Source organism: Cimex lectularius, unplaced genomic scaffold, assembly GCF_000648675.2.
Source record: "Cimex lectularius strain Harlan isolate CLEC.00 unplaced genomic scaffold, Clec_2.1 scaffold71, whole genome shotgun sequence".
Taxonomy (NCBI): Eukaryota; Metazoa; Arthropoda; class Insecta; order Hemiptera; family Cimicidae; genus Cimex; species Cimex lectularius.
Window position 1 is genome coordinate 1,787,756 of NW_019392655.1, and position 20,253 is coordinate 1,808,008.

At 37.4% G+C, this 20,253-nt stretch overlaps 1 protein-coding gene and 1 non-coding gene across 5 annotated transcripts in view; both read right to left on the reverse strand.

Moving 5' to 3' along the window:
* The window catches only part of LOC106668258 (hepatic leukemia factor), a 115,777-nt gene that overhangs the window by 85,090 nt on the left and 10,434 nt on the right, over positions 1-20,253 (reverse strand). The window lies entirely within an intron of this gene.
* Positions 16,178-16,251, reverse strand: Trnay-aua. Its single transcript has one exon. It is a non-coding gene; the product is annotated as a tRNA-Tyr (tRNA).

Below are 20,253 nucleotides of genomic sequence, written 5' to 3' on the forward strand. Positions count from 1 at the left end.
TGACGGGGTAGAGATCAGAAGGGCAGGAACGAGTGTGGACGTGAGATTCCCGAGAACTCTTCGTCACAAGACAAGAGGATCTTTAACGTCCGCACCTGGCCTATTCGGCCTTATCGGACGTTTTGATTCTCAAGATGAGAGCTGACGCACCTCCGCATACGTCGGAATGGTGTTACCGCCGCAGCATTGGTGTAGAGGCGCCCCAGCCCCTAAGGGCCAAGACAATCTCGCTCTCCGCTTGTCCTCTCCGAATGGTCGGGCCAGCATTGTGAATCGGGTCGTATGCCGCACGCAAAGGGCTAACAAGCCGAAATACATTAGCCTGTTCTCCCGCCTAGATAGAGAAGGCGTCTCTATCTCCCAGAGTATTGAGGCTTCCCCAGCGTAGAAACTTCCGGGAACGCCCTGGTTGCGGTTTTGTTTAAAGTGGAATTGCTAACCACACCCTACGGTAAAATCTCTTATCGAGCTCAGCCTACACCTGCTATGTGCATTCGAGGGACGCCAAAGGCTTAGCCTAGGTGGTCCGATCCTTCGCTTCCCCAAGGGTACCACAGCAATGCAAAGCATACTCGACTCAGAGCAACCGATTCACTACCCGTTTCCTTTCGCTTACTCACGCATTCGAGGGACTATTCAGTATAATCATCGCGTCCTCAACGCCTATATGCGGTCGTCCTGTCCACCGTCTCCCGTGAAGCCGGGGGTAATAACGCTGGCCATGCGCAAGCTTCACGAAGGTCACAAACAGAAGACAGCCTCTGTCTAAGTTCCCGCCAGGGGCGACACCAACTACCATCACGAAACGTTCCCAGTGTAACTAAGGCTGATTTTGGAACTTTTCAGTTACCCCGTGGTACAGATGGCCATACACCCTCCCCCGTCTATGCTGACAGGATCTGATGCACTGGCCCTCGTGTGACTCTGCTAAGGCACCCGCCGCCCATGCCGACCCTAGGCCGACACGAGTACAGCTTTTGCTTTAGAGAGGTTGCCACGCCCTCTGGGCTACACCTTTATTTTGTGCCCGGATACCCCCCTTGCAACCAATGGTTGGGAGGGGTCACAGGATAAAATGAAGGAACCCGGATTGAGAAATGGATGAGAACTCGAGGTGAGCCGTTTCGGGGTCTCGAGCCTCAAACCACACTATACCAACCGTCGTCGCCGTAGTTCAACGAGTGTGGACAGAGGACGTAAATGTTAAAAGATTATAAGTATAGGAAGGAGAAAGAGAAAAAATTGTTTGATAGAGGAAGAAGCCAAGAAAGTATAGCCTGTGATAGGAGGGGGTACAGCTATTTCAAACCAGGATTCATATTAAATATAAATGTCTTCTTTGGGGAGAACCTGCAACCGAAGTTTATCTTGAGTTTGTTAACAAGCTCGTCTGTGAGTCCACCGTAGACCAAACAGCCATAATCGAAATGGGGCTAGGAGTTTGCGGGTGCTGATTGAGAAGAGTTAGCTCACATGACGGAATTGGCAAAGGGTGGAGCAGAATCAGCGGGAGATTAGGGAAATGTGGGTTTCTAGGATAGCATTTGACCCCTAGGTTTTTGACCGATGGCTAGAAGGATATCGATTGGTTGTTAATGCAGGTCAGAGGGACAGATGATTTGATAAGGGGATGGAATCAAAACCCTCTATCCCGGGACTTAACGACGTAAAGAGAGAGTCCCAAAAGAAGTTGAACTCAGATCCTTTTGGATTCGTATGATTGAGGTGAAAAGGAGGGTTAACTTTGGAAGTCATCCGCGTATAGATTATAAGTGCAATATTTAAGGATATTATGCGGACCCTAGACCTACAATAACATTGCACAATACTTTTATTGTGCATTAATATTGAATGCTAAGCGGACCCTAGACCTACAATAACATTGCACATTACTTTCATTGTGCATTAATATTGAATACTAAGCGGACCCTAGACCTACAATTACATTGCACAATACTTTTAGTGTGCATTAATATTGAATGCTAAGCGGACCCTAGACCTACAATAACATTGGACATTACTTTTATTGTGCATTAAAATTGAATGCTAAGCTGACCCTAGACCTACAATTACATTGCACAATACTTTTATTGTACATTAGTACTGATGGAAAGGCGGACCCTAGGCTACAATAACATTGCACATTACTTTTATTGTCCATTAATATTGAATGCTAAGCGGACCCTAGACCTACAATTACATTGCACAATACTTTTATTGTGCATTAATATTGAATGCTAAGCGGACCCTAGACCTACAATAACATTGCACATTACTTTCATTGTGCATTAATATTGAATACTAAGGGGACCCTAGACCTACAATTACATTGCACAATACTTTTATTGTGCAATAATACTGAATGACAGGCGGACCCTAGACGTAAATAACATTGCACACAACTTTTATTGGGCACTAGTTTAATGACATCTTGATCTTCATCAATTGAAGGTGTTTCTTGAGCTCCTTGGGATAATTGCTTCTTACAGAATTATATTTTTTTCACATCATCTTTCGTTTCTTCTGAAAACATCTCTCTGTATTAAGAAAACAATATTTCATAGACGGTATTTTTTTTAACATGATCTTGCTAATCCTTCATTTTTAGAATTTCTGCCACAGAACTGGCAATTCTCTATATAGCTGTATGCAATCTGTATGCAATGATTAACTCCCTTTTTTTTTAAGTTTTTTACTTTCTCCGCCATTTTGTCGATACCAACGCGCTAGACGTCTTCGTCCTTCGAACGCTAGACATAGACTAAAAAATATTGGGCAATATTAACCCTGCACGGTGCAATGAAAATTAGGTGCAATAAAAATTAAACTCGTTTCAGCTTTTATTCAATCAGCGGGCAAACTTCAATATTAACCCTAAATGGTCAAAAATATTGCGCAATTTCTAATATTGCGCAATATAATTGATCGTCTAGGGGCCGCCTTCGGAAGATCATTAGTATAACAACATAAGAGGGTGGCAGATCTGGCAAATAAATGATGAGCAGGGGTTTTTAGAGAGAGAGAGAGGAGAAATGTGTCTCTTTTGGGTGATTTTAGAGTCAGAAAATATCGAATTTGACGTAGAATGATCGTCGAAAAATAAAGTATTCTTTTTGTTTAAGTGAGGTGCATGGTTAGAACACTATTTCCTTTTTTTGTTACGAGAGTTTCAACAGTAATATATTTAAAATTTCTGCAATAAACGATGCTAATTTTTTGAATTAAGGAGAATTAATTAATAATCGTTTAATCGGAGCCGGGGATTGGGTCCTGCTGGTGAATAAATAAAACGCATATCAGTTATTCTCATTTGAATCAAGGTCGACCTCTGGAACAGTCGACCTTTTTCTCCCGTCGAAAAAGAAAAAGGATAAAAGTATTCGAGGAAAAAAAAACAAGGATTGACTCTCCTGAGTGAAGGTGGGTGCAAGTGAAAGGGCAAAGAGAAAGTTGGATCCACGAAAATTTTTTCGGGGGACTTCCACGTGGTCCGTCAACTGTTTGACTTAAAAATCGTTCGTGGGATAAAACAAAAGAAAAACCGTCAAGAATTGACCTTGCGCGCACGCGATTCAATTTAGAGGATCGCTGTGTATTCCCGGCAAACAGGACGATGCCGTGTGACCATACCCACACAAATTTGAAACAAAACGGTGATAAATCATTTCACCTAAGCTGGCAATTCTCTCATTTCAAGGAGCAATTAAAAACCCGCAATTTGAACAATTTTCATTGTAACAACTACCATATATCTTATCAGAGGAGCAAAAGCACACACATTGCTTACATAGTTTACATGATTTCAAGGCTCAAAATCCCACATTTGCCAGTAATAAATTGATCCAAACAGTAAATTTGATTCATACACATATTTACTAATATATCAATTTTTGAAAACAAATTGAATTGTATCTGCTAGAAATAAAATATTTGTACCTTATTTTGGATAAGCTAGTTGAACTACTTTAGACCAAACTGACAATATAAAATATGACAGTCATAATAAATAATTAATAAAAATATATTATTAATATATATAAAAGAGACACACCCACATATTTATTCTAGTTGAGGCATTTTAAAAATGGTGTTCAAAACTATCTCACTCGACCTACCACGAGGTTATCTTCAAATTCGTGCCCGGTTGGCTTCTCAATATTCAGTTTCTTTAATTAAATCTCGACTATCCCTTATTTACCATTCCAGTTTATAACATTTTTTAACGAGCGGTAAATATTTTATACGTAAATATTTTTAATGCGGCGTATTTTTACTTGTATCAGTACGACGTTTTAGTCAGATCCTCGGCCATAAAGGCCCAAGAGAAAGTTTTAAACAGAATTTACTGTACACAATTTTCTTACTGAATATGGTGTGAAACTAAAACATGAGTGAAACGTAAACCCAGCGAGAATAGACGGACCCAGTAATGTGATCAATGCCGACCAGTTCAACATACCACCTCGTTGAACGAAACTCATGCAAACTAAATACTAACTTTTGAGATTTCTTCTTGAATTCATCATCTAAAAACAAATATTGAGCACGATACCCGATGAAAATGATCGTTAGCAAATGCTTTGAACCCTGCAGGGATGGCCTTTTTTCTTTTTATCCTCATGAAGAGATCAATCCAGCCCAAACGATAACCTACTCGACCCTTTTGGAAAACAGCAGGTTCAACATAGTCGACGTTTCCTCCGAGCAGAAAGAAAAAGCCATAGGAGATGTTTCGGGGCCTGGGCTGGTTTCCGATCGGCACACTTTAAATGTCTGTAGAATGGCTGGATACCTGACTGTGATACCTAGGAGAGGCTAATGACAAAGCGGCCTCTGGTAAGAAAAAGTACAAAGTCGCCTCCCACAAGCCATCCGGTTTGACCGTACACGCCAAAGTAATCGGTGGGCCATCGAAGTCTTTTTCAACTAAAAAATCCGGCCCGGAGGACCAAATTATAATATGAAATGATTCTAGCTTGCTCTTCTACTATTGAAGATGATCCAATGGAATTGGAGAAGGAATAAAGATGCAAAAGGCAGAGGGAGAGAGGGAGAGAGAGAGAGTGAGTGAGAGAGAGAGAGGACCTTAAATAGTGAAGCTAACTGGACACTATCAAGTGTCAACAACTGGAACTAGAACCGCGGTGCACCCTTTTGAGCCTCACCACTGGTTTTGGGTCTATTTTTGCCTGTTAATTTTCGAATTTGGCATAACCAGACATATTTTCTTTGTTGCTCAAATACGATGAATGATGAAACCATTGGATAATTCAAGCTATCAAAGTAATGATTCTGTATTCTGGCTGATTATTCATTTTCTTCTGTACTCTTCTGTCTTGCTAAAAAATCATTTTTGTTTGTCTCTCGTGGAGAAATCATTGTAGGAAGGATCGTGTTGTGAATTGGTTTATCGGTCCAAAAAGCGATAAAGCGGTACATTCGTCATCGAGACATTGACGAAACGGTTAGAGGTCAATGGTATCCCTAATTTAAAAAAAAAAGAAGAAGCTTCTTAATTATGTCTGATTTATTTGAAGATATGAAACTTTATCTTTTTTAAGGTTGATAAATGAGTTTAAAAATATTTAAATAATTTTAAATCTACCTTTTTTTACTGGAGAAAAACAATAAAAACCACATTATATGAGCCTGCAGTTTCGTTGTTTCCGTCATCCTGGTCCGCCTATCCTCGCCGGTCAGGTCTATCGTTTGGTTTTTTGTAGTGCTCACTATGGTGTGATGTTAAAGATTGTTTGTTAAATCTTATCTTTGCGGTTTTGTAAAATTTCGTTTTTTCTAGCCTTTTTTTTTAAATTTACCCTACAAGCTATCAGCTTGCTTAACCGTTTATCAGCTGCAACGGTAGGAGTGAGTCCTGACACGATATTAATTCAAGAAGACCACCTGCCTTATCGGAATCGCTGAATGGTGCATTCAGTAAGCTTATTACTTAAAAAATAACAGCTAGATTCCAACATTTTCTCAAGATCGATAAAGCATTAGACGAAGTATGAAAGCTAGGTAACAGAATTCAAAGAACACCATCCCAACAATATAATGATTAAAGTCATATCTAACAGATTGAACACAGAAAATAGAGTAATGCCCTCCAGTGTCACAACGGAGTGTATTAATGTGATTTTCTGTATGTGCACTATGTTTATGATCTACCAACATACTTAGGCTTAGTTTCCTCTTAGGTTGCAGATGACACTGCAAGAACAGGGATGAGTCCTAGCACGATATCAACGCAAGAAGTTCTCCAACCTTAACTGTCACCGTTTGATGGTGTAGCAATTGGTTTTAATAGCACCCAGTCACTTATTAATTACAAATAAATAACCATTTCTTCACTACGATAGCTAGATTCCACGATACCTCGAAAAAAACACGTCTTGGAGTATTTTTCAAAAGCAATAAATCATTAGACAAAGCGTCGAGCTGGATCGACAATAAGAGGTCGAAGAACAGTTGCCCAACAATATACTAGTACTGATTATCTAACTTATATCTAAAAAATTTCACATTCGCAGTCAATGGAGTTATGCCCTTCAGTGTCACAATTGTATACAGTTTTCTGTATGTGCTCTATGTTTATGTTCTACCAACACACTTAGGTTTAACTTCTTCTCAGGTTACGGACCGTACTGAAACGACAGGAATGAGCCCTGGCAAAATATCAACGCAAGAAGTCCTCCAACCTTACCTGACATCGCTGAATGGTATAGCAAGCGGTTTTATTAGCCCTGCAAGAGTCGAAATTCAATTTAATTATTGAACAAACCAACCTTTGTTCACTAACCTAGACTGTTAGGACATATCCTTTCGAAATAAAAATCCAAAAGTCGATTATTTGAAAAGAGATCTGATACAAGCAGTCGAACAAGTTCCACTAGAAACAACCTGCAGTGGACAAGTGGCCCAGCTGTCTTCCTCTGTCCATGCTCCGTTCAAAGAAGGTTATTTTGAAAATGACCTTTTCAAGAATAAGTCAAACATTATTGATTTATTCAATAAATATTTTTATTTAAAGAGTTGCTTAATTTTAAGCTGAACTGTTGTGTCTGAAGTTATGGCTGAAGTAGGTAATGTTTGTGTTAAAGCCAAGAATGTAAATTTGTGGTCTAGTTGATGATGGACTTGCTTTCTTGGATCATCATTAACTTAGCAATAGGGTAAACGCTTAAAATGCGTATTAAATGAAAACCAAACAGACGAGGATGATCAGAAGGGACCAAACTGTGAAACTCCGATACCCCATCATTTGAAGAAAATGGAAACACTTCATATCTCTTTACCTTTTATGGAAATTTATGGAAAACGATTTTTTATTAACAGTTTTATTGCGTAACTAAATAATTAACGCGTTCGCAGCAAACAACAATGCTCACAGTAAAAAAAAAAAAACATTATGTTGATGCAACGTATGCGATGTTTCTCGGCTCAAGGAAGCAGCTACCAATCCCACGGAGAAATGGGAAGAAGCTACCGCCTGTGGAACGGCCCATTGCATAACTGCATAATAATCCGTTGCAGGAACTAGGATGAGAAAATTCAACTAGAGCGTGGCAGGTAATCTGATTTTTTTCTCCATGTTTTCAAAGGCGATTATTAGCATAGCCGTCATTGTCAGATTGTCAACACCCGTGTAATTACCGTATCGTCTAATTAGTATTAGACATGAAAAGAAATTTCTGAGATAAAAAAAATCGACTAACCTTTAACTGAATAATCGTTAAAGCTAAATCCAAAGAACAACATTAGGTAGAAAGTATATTAGAATAAATTTTCAAATTTCTAGTTGAAATTTGCAAATGACATGTACAGCTTTGTCTGTCGCGTTTCGGAATTTATCCATCTTTAGTTGTGAGCCTGTCAAGATCAAACCAACGAGGACAGGCGGATGCATCTGCCGACAATAGGTTCACATCACCCCGCAAGCCTGAATATAACACCTCACATCTAACGTTTTTTAAATAACTCTTCAAGAACAGTTCACTTTGGTTAATTTTACAAAATAAAATAGATTATGGTCTAATTAACTTCAGGCGGGATTGAAAGTTATCGACCCATGACCGTCCTCCACCCGTTGTGGTCATTTATAAACACTATAAACAAAAAGAATACTTTTGTTCTTGTAAATAATTACAATCAATTATAAATAAGATCAAAGAATTTCAAAATGTGTAGCGACATTTAAAGATTAGATTGAATTCTAAAATTTGGAGTGTTTTGTAAGAACATTCGGTTATTTAGAGTACTGTGGAAACTTCAAGTCATAGTGAAGTGTGGTGAATATTCCCTGTATGTGTGGTATGAAGCTGTAATAATTTCAAATTGGGCTTATTAATGATAAATTTTGATTGCATAAGATTAAGGTGACAGTGTTTCATTCATTCCCGAATTTTCGTAACCATTTGTCATGACCTGCCGTCTAGTTGAAGGTCGATGTGTAGGAATCTAATTGTCCTTGTAAACAGTGGTTTAATTTTAAGAAATAAATGGAGTGAAACGATACTGATTTGGCAGTAGAATTAATATAACTTGCAGCAGCATTCAGCTTCTTGGACTGCCAGGGCTCATGCTAGGAGCAAACAAAATGAGCGCAAGTACTGAAAACCGCCCAAGACCCTTCCTTGTGGAGCTGCATTTGACTGCGAATGTACGATTTGTTAGATATATGTGATCTGTAGTATCTATCAAGTAGCATATTTTTACCATAATTATTTATTGTAACCCTGCTTATCAAATCTTTAACTTTAAGGTTGAAGGGCTTCTTCCATTGATTTCGTATTGTTTTGTAGTAGAGACGTGCGAAATACGATATAGAAGAAGAAGAAGAAGAAAAATAACTTTATTCTGGGACTGGTGTCCCCTAAGAATAATTTACATGAAATAAATAAAGGAAGTTCCTTCTATGAAGTTAAAAGTAAAAAAAAAGATAGAAATCTTGGCACAATGTATACCAATAAGGCAGGACAGAAGAAAAAATTACGAGAATATTAAACAAAAATAACAAATGTTAACGTGAGGTCTCTGCTTGGAGGGAGAGGAGGTGATTATACAGGTGGGATTTAAAGGAGGAAAAGGAGGCAGCGTGACGAATAGAAAGGGGAAGGGAGTTCCAGAGTTTAGGGGCTCGGATCAGAAAGGATCTTTCGAAGGTATGGGTTGTATGTTGCGGAAGGATAAGGTCGATTGGGGATGAGCGGGTCTTACGAGTGAGATGTGAGGAGTTGAATTGGAGGGTTTGGATGATGTAAGGAGGACGACGAGTGTGGATGGACTGGAAAAGAAAGCAACCTAGGAAATACTGTGCACGGAAGGAGGGGAATAGCCGGGAAAGTTGGGAATACAACCCCGACACCCGGGATCCCCGTGGGGTGCCGTACACAAATCTTACGCAACAATTCATAATACGCTTCAATCGCGCGTTCTCCCCCTCCGAGAGACCACGGTATGCCAAACAATCGAAGAAGGGAAGTATAAGGGAAGATACAAGGTGTTTGCGGGTGGAGAAAGATAAGAGAAGCCAGGACCGACAAACAGGCTGAGGGAGGCAATGGAATGGCGGGAAATTTGGGAAATGTGAGAATGCCAGGAAAGGTTTTGGTCAAAGACTACTCCTAGGTTTTTAACCGAAGAGCAGAAGGGAATGGGGTGGTTATTTAGCATGAGAGGTGGGGTGCTGGGGACGGAATTGAGGAGTTGCCTGGACCCGATAATTATGGCGGTGGATTTAGACGGATTGAGGTACTAGGGAACTTTATGGGCCCATTCGTTGATGGAGTTTAGGTCTTTTTGCATCTTGAGAATGGCCGAGTGAAGATCGGAAGGGTGGAAGGATATGTATATTTAGGAGACATCGGCATATAGGTGATAGTTACAGGATATTCAGTTTGATTTCGAGAGAACAAGGTGGCCTATGGTCTGCCCAAGTCAATCTGCAGCCTAGATAAACGCCAAGATATCACATTGCCAGAACTACTGGAAAATGTAGGTTTATTTTTAAGGAATATATGAATTCAACTAGTGCGACCTCTGTAATGTTAACGTTGGTTGGTGCACCTGAAGTCTACCTAGACTAATATCATATCAGGTCTCATCTCTATGACTATCGTATTATCTGCAAGCTGGTAGCATTAGTTTGCAGATAGATCCTCCAGAGTGTACTGCGTTTGACAGCAGTCGATCCCTTAGGTATGGTATGGGTGACCTGTAGTATCTATCAGTTAGTTGTTCCCTAATTATTTATTGTAATTCTCATTCCTGCCGTTGCAGTATGGTCTGCAACCTGAGAGGAAACTAAGTTTACGGGTGTTGGTATATCATAAACATAGTGCACATACAGAAAAGAATGTAAGATACTCCCTTGTGACACTGGAGGACATAACTGTGAATGTGCAATCTGTTAGATATGGCTTAGATACTAGTACTGCAGTACTAGCATATTGTTGGGAAGCTGTTCTTTTAGCTCTGATTGTAATCTAGCTTGTCATACTTTGTCTAATGCTTAATCGCTGTTAAAAAACACTTCAAGATGGGTTTTTTCTAGATTTCGTACTACCGACACTGTTGGCATCTATCGTAGCGAATAAATGGTTATTTTTTGTAGGTAATAAATGAATTGAAATAATTCCGACACCTAACGGGCTAAGAAACCACTTACTTCACCATTCAGCGATGTCAGATAAGGTTGGAGGACTTCTTGCGTTGATATTGTGTCACGGCTAATTCCTGTCATTTCAGTACGGTCTGCAACCTGAGAGGAAACTAAGTTTGCGGGTGTTGGTAGAACATAACCATAGAGCACATACAGAAAATGGTATAATACACATCGTTGTGACACTGGAGGGCATAACTTCATTGACTCTGTTCAATCTGTTAAATATGACTTAGATAATCAGTACTACCCTATTGTTAGAAAGCTGTTCTTTGAGCTCTGATTGCAATCTAGCTTTTTATCTTTTGTCTAATGTTTTATCGCTGTTGAAAAACACTTCAAGATGTGTTTTCTTTCTAGGTATCGTACTGCTGAAACTATTGGAATCTACCTATCGTATTGAATAAACGGTGTTTTATTTGTAAGTAATATGTGAATTGGAATAATTCCGACCCCTGCATGGTTAAGAAACCATTTGCTACAACATTCCTGACATCACCATTGTTAACTAAGGTTGGAGGACTTCTTGCATTGATATCGTGTCAGGGCTCATTCCTGTCTTGCTGTATGGTTTGCAAACTGAGAGGAAATTAAATTTACGGGTGCTAGTATATCGTAAACATAGTGCACATACAGAAAAACTCATGGCACCCCAGGAAAAACTGCAATTAAATGCATATTAAATAAAATTCCTGTCTAGTTTGAAATTTATCATTCACCTGATTCAAACATTTACACCCATTTACGTTAGGCAATTTAAAAATACAAAACAACCTTTTCATAACTCCTCATAAAAACCCTTATTTGTTAGTTTTCGGGGCTCGTTAATGGCTCGGGCATTTATTCGATCTTTAGTCCGTTGATCTGTTGTGACTCCTCGGCCGACTTTCACTCTCGGTCTAGCGTTAACTTCCCGACTCGTAATACCAAAACTAGAACTCGCCGGGGTGGAAACCTGTAATTACACTACAAAAGTTAAGGTCCATAAACAAAAAGTGCTTTAAGCATATCCGGAAGCGATTCCAACCTACATATTAACGCACATGTCTATTGTACTCGATTTTTTTAAAATTCTAACAAATCTGACTGGTTTACTAACTTTTGATTTTATAATACTTTACAATATAATACTATTTACTATATACTAGTTTCAGATCTGAGAAAAACTTTCAAATCCAATTTTCAACTATATCAATTATCATACCATTCAACTATTAGCTTTCGATACCAAAAAAGAAAAAAGATCAAAATAGAATAATTTAAAAAGTAAGGTTGTGTTTGGAGTTGATGTATACAAGCAAAATTGACCCATTCTTGAAATTGTGATATTACAAAACATTTTACATTTCAGTAGTATCTATTTTTAAAAGGCAATGTTCGTATGTGCGTACCCTATAGGCAAGACCTACTGAACCGGTTTCGTTGAAAATTTCACAGTTTGTTCTTATTTGTGCCAAGAGTTTTTAGAGACTATATAAAAAGCATATTAAATAAAAGTAACAGATGTCAGGATATAAAATATTATATGTCAGGAATTTGTACCATCTGCTGCACTCTGCTGATTTATATTAGCTCAAATCTGCACACACGTATACAGAGTAATTAAACGAAAGCATTAACGAATTAAGCATCGAGAATCACCCACGGGTGTTGACAGTCCGGGGTCAAACATCGTCTTATCCGTCCAGCAGACAGGGGGCTCAGGGTGCTGTCATAAGATAGATCATTTCATCACCCAACGCAATCATTACCTAAATACAAACCGTATTTGGGTATAAACAGTACTCACTCCGTTAGGTTGGTGGAGTACTCGATATCATTATAAAACTAACCTAATTGAGAATCGGTGGGGATACTCATATTCCGCCAACGACCCTCTCACAATACACATTCACGCTAATAAATACATTCGCTCTCGGCACACGCTAGGGACACTATCATTACAATAGTTTTCTCCGAGGATCAGGCTGATGACACTGGTCGCCATGTTAAAGCACGATTCTGATATTGAGTGGCATTCCCACACGCTCTTTATAGGGAGCCAAGGAATTGCATCTTTCTATTAGACACATCTAGCAACCTTTCTCAGTATGCCGGTCCCGAACGCAGGTTTGGCCCAAAAGTAAGTGACCGCGAGTCAATCTCGCATGGCCTATTCTTAATCGGGTGAGGTTGATTCTTCTTGCCGCCGCTTTCTTTTAATCGTGTTTTTAATGTTTCGGAGGCGCTAACCACTCTACAAACGAAAAAATACTGAATCGGTTTCACTCATGTAAAGATGGACACTTCAGTATGTTTATTGGAGGCAACAGTGTAGGTAGTGCTTGACCATCAAAATTGAGAAAAGTGCTCCTAATGTTATTGATGTACGTTCATGAACCAATAACATTCCCAAATTTAAGCCCAGTTGATGGTTGTTAGAATGCAACATATGGAGAAGCATGTCAAAATTTACTTGAAAACGATATGTAACTGCAGTTACACATTATAACCTCTTAACTTCAGGATCCGAAATCAGATTTCAGGATAAACTGTGAACCAATTCAATTTATACCGTATTCCAAGCTAAACAATTATTATTCGTTTTATTCACAAACTTTCCACCACTGAGAACGTTTACTTCCTCGAATGTTAACTGCGTTCCCATGGCTTATTAGGAAGATCTCAAGGATGTTAAAGAACAAGGAGTTTTTTTCGATGGATTTTTCACTAGTCAATTGCTTCATTAATTGATCCTGATTATACCAAAGTACAAGCCCCTATGATTAATCTGTTATCGTATTCAGTCAGCGGAAACCAACGGCGTTGGTCAATACACCATCTTGTTTGTGGTAAAAAAAATTCATCTGGACCTTTAGACAAGAAATCCTGATAAAAAAATTGATTTTGGAACACAAAATTTAACATCATCATGGGTGTGCCAGAGCTAGGCCAGAATCTCCTAAGACCTGACTAATATAATAAAAGAACGGAATTCAACCATCTGACAGATTATACAGACAGGTTTGATACGAAAGTGCTAAATAATAAAGAAAGCACGCATAAAGAGATTGGAGCAAAACTGTCAGCTACTTTCAAGAAAGTGAATGATGCTGACTATCAAGGAAATGAGGATTTTCAAAGGAAGTAAAAAAATAAAATGAATCACAAGATCGCAAAGAAGAAGGACTTAAGAAACAACATACAAAGGAAGAAAAAAGGACGACTTTGATATGCAAGAAAAAACAACATACCGTCGACAACGAATAGTCTCTATTCAGGATTATTGGACAACTGTAGAATTAATTACTAAATATTTGCAGAAATGACACTCCCATGCACTAACAAACACTCATCACAAGGTGATATTATGAGGCCACTGGTGCAGCAATAAGGATTATCAAAAAAAAGTTATGAGATGTTGATATCAGCTTGCATGATATATTAGAAACATATTAAATTAGTTATAACGGAGGGTTTTCGACCAGAAGGATGGTTTGGCTATACTGCCATGTAGTACGTCCATGCTACTAGAAATCTAGAATTGGTTTTAATGTTGAAAGAGTGGTGAGAGAAGAACCGACTATATTAAAGTATTGGTCAGTGATATTTTCGTCCATGTATATTCAGCCCGGGAGAGTGATAGGTTGAAGCATAGTCTAGGTAGAACTGCTACACATAAAGTAAGTTACTAGCATTTATTTTTACTTGTTATCCTCCAATTCTTAAGCCACGGTAAGTTGAGACTGTATGAATACACTGGTGCAGTGTCATCATTGAATCTTGATATTTAGTCAATGTAATTCCTGTCATAAACGAGGACGTTACATTGTTATGTGTTAAGTAATAACTTTACCAATTAATCAAAAATAAAATTCGAGATTCGAACCCGGAACATCTAGGGTGGTAATTGCGAGAGTCGGACGCCCCAACGACTTGGCCACCACGTTCCCCGATTAGTGATGTAAGCAGTATATATTGATTAAAGGATAGGGCTTGGAAATATATCCAAGGAGAAGAAAGCTTAGTAAAGATCATACAGAAGCAATTAAATTGGATGGACGCTAAAGTTTTCAGGCATTCAACATCAGAAAATAAAAAAAGGCATCCATTCCTCGAAATGGAAACTGATTATATAACACCGGAAACATTTTTCACGACAGCTTATAAAGTTGTAACTATAAAGGGGACGAAGAAATAAGGAGAAAATCGATGGCTGCGAAACCGGTATAGAAATCTGGTCGAGAATCTTCTCCAAGTCCAAAATATGGGCAAAATCATTAGGAACATCATTACAACTCGAAATTGGAAGCTGAAATATTCATTAAATGAGAGTGCCATACAATTTAAAATAGTCAGTGAACGTATCCAAAGCCACCAAAATCTGGCAAAACATAATAGTCTGGCAATATGGGTGCCATGGCATAAGGGCATAATTTTTTGGCAATGGAGCAAGCATTCTGACCAGGAAAGGATCTGGAAGACAATTTACACATTACCATAGTACCAAGACCTATAATTAGTATAGCCAATTAAATGAATAATAGTCTATTTTAAAATGTGTCAAACAACATAAAGAGAAAAACGGAAAAACTCTTCAGCTGCCGAATGTGAACTTATGAGTAAGTGACAGGGTTATATATCGGTCACTGCCATCTGAGAGAACACCTACAAAAATGGGTGTTTAACAATGAACCCATTTTTAGGTTATATTGAAGTCATTCAGGGTACCAAAAAGACCCAATGGAAATAATTGCGCCAGTAAGTCAATAACCATCTCTTAAAATAAGAAAATGACAAGTGATCTTAAGGAATGCCTTGGAGGACTCCTGCTGACAGAAATGTGGACTAATCCGCATAAGAAAGATATTTTCAGAAAGAGTAGAAATGTCGGTATATACCGTGTAGAGGATGGGTCCTAAGATACTTCCTTGTAGTACCGCTGCATCTGTGCGATAGCCGGCTGGGCGCTGCTGAACAGTGGAATGAAAACGTCTGAGACCAAAGTGGTCACGGATCAGGTTACAGCAATAAAAGATGGGGAGAAGGCGTTTAGCCAGGATGATGGAAAGTTATGAGGTTTTTAGGTTTTAGGATCATTTGGTTCAGAGAAAATTTCCATTGGGATGGGAAGTATGTTGTTCTAAGTTGAAGCATTTTAGCGGTGATCAGGTCAAAACCAGGAGCTTTCTTTTAGGGTAGGTGGTTTATGATATGGGATAAAGCTAACTAAAGATTCAAATCATGCTGATTGATGAAGTGTTGTCAATAAAAAAGTTGTTGATTTTTTCAAATTAATTTTCTTTATATATCATGGCAATAATTTTAACAATTCACAACTGGCGGCTTAAATTGCTCAAATTTTAATTAGGATGTAATTTATAAAACAAGATTAAGACAAAGAGAATTAAGTCGGATAATGTTGCACGTATTTTGGTGTAATAATAATAATAACAATAAATCTTTATTTGCAAGAATGTACATTACATAAATTACTCTTTTTATGTAAGGTTTTGGTCGAAATGAAACAGTTAGTGTCACGAGCGGGATTCGAACCCACGACCTTCGGCTCTATACGCCGCTGCTTTAACCACTTGAGCTATCGTAACTTCAATCCACTGGGACACCAACTCCCATCTCAACCTACAACCTTTCGAATTTTTCCTTGTGGATTGAAGTCACGATAGCTCAAGGCGTTAGAGCAGAAGGTCGTTGGTTCGAATCCCGCTCGTGACACTAACTGTTTCATTTCGACCAAAACCTTACATAAAAAGATTAATTTATCTAATGTACATTCTTGCAAATAAAGATTTATTGTTATTGTTAAAATATAATACAGAATAAATGTGTAGTATGAAAAAAGCCCAAAAATTTTGGAATTATAAATGTTTTGCCTTCTTTGATTAATGATCGTTGAATTGATGATGATTATAAATTGATTATTTTGAATAATAATTATCCTCTCTTTATTATTTATAAAAAAAAAAGAATATATCTTTACAAAAGCATAACGAAAAACAAACAAATAAACACACATAATAAAGAATAAACGTGTAGTATAAAAAAAAGCTTAAAAATTTTGAAATTATAAATTTTTTGCCTTCTTTGATTAATGATCGATCGTTGGTTAATGATTGATGACTGTAAATTAATTATTTTGAATAATAATTATCCTCTCTTTATTATTTAATTTAAAAAAACCAGAATATATCTTTACAAAAGCATAACGAAAAACAAACAAATGAACACATATAATAAAGAATAAACGTGTAGTATAAAAAAAAGCTTAAAAATTTTGAAATTATAAATGTTTTGCCTTCTTTGATTAATGATCGTTGGTTAATGATTGATGATGATTATAAATTAATTATTTTGAATAATAATTATCCTATCTTCATTATTTAAAAAACAGAATATATCTTTACAAAAGCATAACAAAAAACAAACAAATAAACATATATAATAAAGAATAAACGTGTAGTATGAAAAAAGCCCACAAATTTTGAAATTATAAATTTTTTGCCTTTTTTGATTAATGATTGATGATCATTAGAAATTAATTATTTTGAATAATGATCCCCTCTTTACTTTATGAAAAATTATTATATTGCATAGTCTTTACAATGTAAAAATGTTAGTTAGCCAATGAATTGTGTCTTATTCACTGATGTAACTGTAAGAATGTTTTTATGTATATACAAACATAAACATTTAAGAATGGTTTGGTATAATTTACTACCTAAATTCACTAAATAATTTTTTTCGTATTGTATCTACCTCCCCAGGAAACAATACCATAGGCTATTATGGATGGTAGAATAATTTAAACAAAAAAGATAATAAGGTTCCAAATTAATGGATTTTTTATATTTTTACTATCCTGATTGTATAAAGGCGGTAAAATGGATCAACCTGAAGGGAGAGTTTTCATTTTGTATGCGTTGAGAATATAGCATTTAGATCCTGTCCCACAGATCCTTTTGGATTTTATTACAATCGCGACATTTCATTTCGCCTTCAGAAAGTCCTTAAACAACCACCCCAAACCCAGGGGGCTCCATAAGGCAAAACGCCGTTCAAAAAGTCAATTTAGAAAGTGGTAAAAATTCTTGAAAATTTCCACTCGACAAAAGCAGCGCTCCGGCCGATTTCGAGTTCTTCCCTCTCCGGGAGCCGGGGATAGTGGGGAAACCACTTTCACTTCTCAGGTCTCTCAGAGACCCCATGGGCGAAGTTATTTCAAAAATGAAAGTTTGACAGTTAACTTAGGCGGTTTTAAAACGCCGAAACGTTCGACGAACTGGTCCATTAGTCGTCAGGATTAATTATCAGGCCAATCCGTTTTGTCAGGCTTACCTAGTTTTCTTAATATTTCATATATAAGTCGATAACCTTTTTTTTAAAGGAGGGGGAAACGATTTGTTCCAAACCAAGTGAAAGTAACCACTTCCTTGTTGATATCGTCAGAAAAGATCTATGTGTTAATTTATAATTAAAAAAATTCAAAATCTATTTGTTTTCAGAGCCAGTACCTTTTATACATCGACTAAACAAAACCACACTATATAAAATTATTTAAAAAAATTATCTGCAAGATTATTTGGAGATCGTGAGATGCGGTCTGTTATGACGTAAGTTCAGAAAAACATTTTCTTTATCGTGCCAACGTTTCGATCTTTGTTGTTCGTTTTAATTATACATGTTTGTAAATCCCAGTTCCTGAAGTTGATCTCAATAAAGATCGAAACGTTGGCACGATAATGAAAATGTTTTTCTAAAACCTTACAACAAACCGCACCTCACTATATCCAGATAATCATTATTTAACGGGCACTAAACACCGTTCGTGAGATGGGGTCTGGTGGGATGTACGTTTAGAAAAACATTTTCTTTAACGTCCCAACGTTTCGATCTTTATTGAAATCATCTTCAGGGCTCAAAGTGTTTTTTTCTGTGCACATGCGTCATTATTGTGTGTTGTATAATTACAAAATAATGACACATCCGAACAGAAAACAAACACTTTGAGCACTGAAGATGATCTCAATAAATATCGAAACGTTCGCACGATAAAGAAAATGTTTTTCTAAACCTACGTCACTCCAGACTGCAGTTCACGATCTCCAAATAATCATTAATTAACGGGTTCTAAACACCACACGTTTCGATCTTTATTGAGATCATCTTCAGGGCTCAAAGTGTTGGTTTTCTGTGCACATGCGTCATTATTGTGTGTCGTGTAATAACAAAATAATGACACATCTGAACAGAAAACAAAATCTTTGAGCACTGAAGATGATCTCAATAAATATCGAAACGTTCGCACGATAAAGAGAATGTTTTTCTAAACCTACGTCACTCCAGACCGCATTTCACGCTCTCCAAATAATCATTAATTAACGGGCACTAAACACCACACGTTTCGGTCTTTATTGAGATCGTGAGATGGGGTCTGGTGGGATGTACGTTTAGAAAAACATTTTCTTTAACGTGCCAACGTTTCGATCTTTATTTAGATCATCTTCAGAGCTCAAAGTGTTGGTTTTCTGTGCAGATGTGTCATTATTGTGTGTCGTGTAATAAAAAAATAACCTCTACACAGAAAACAAACAATTTGAGCACTGAAGATGATCTCAATACAGATCGAAACGTTGGCACGATAAAGAGAATGTTTTTCTGAAACCTTCATCACACCAGACCGCATCTCACGCTTTCTGAATAATTATCGACATACGGTCACTAATCACCACACATTTATATAATCAATTGTTTCGTGTTGTCAAACACTTATCTGTTTAGATAGTGTATCTGTATAATAGAGCTATTAAAAAAGTAATTGACGTGCTTAAACCAATGTTATCAATTAAGCTCAGGTCTACTTGGGCTTACATTTCTGGAAAGTATGCCCGAACGGTGTTAACATTTCCGACACCTATGGCAGAACACCAGAGTAAATAGAGATTTTCTGAGCAAAGGAATAAACGGAGAAAGTCTGTGTATTTGCATTTTTTTGAATTTGTAAAAATTACTGAGTCTTCTTTAAATTAGCACAGTACACCTTTCCAAAGTTTACCTCGATAATCATTATCGTCACGTTTATTAACGACTTTTCAATTTAACAATTAATTATTTATAAATCGTATCCCAACGGGACAAATTTCTATTTTATCAGATAATCCGCACTTAACTGGTCTAACAAATGTTTACATCCACTTTATCCTTAATTATTTAAATATTTGTTTATTGATTAATATCACTAGGATATAATTTTCCCTTGGCCTTTTGTCAAAATTATATCCCCCTCGTTTTACTACAAAACTGGATGTCGTCTGACAACGTGCTGAACAAGAATCTCCTTTTTTCCCTTTCCAGGACATAAAGGTCAATTAATTTATAAATCATTGAGGCTTTCATACGTTTAATTGTTGTACTATTAAGTTTGTAATAAATATACCAGATTCAACTACTCTTACTTTTGGCAGTCGGTGATCAGACCACTTATACGCCCGGCCACAGAAGATACACTCCAGGGTCAACAGCTAGGTCATTTAACGCATTCGTTATTTTCTATTTATATACTATTCACTCAAGTAGGGTGGTGAAATACTTCG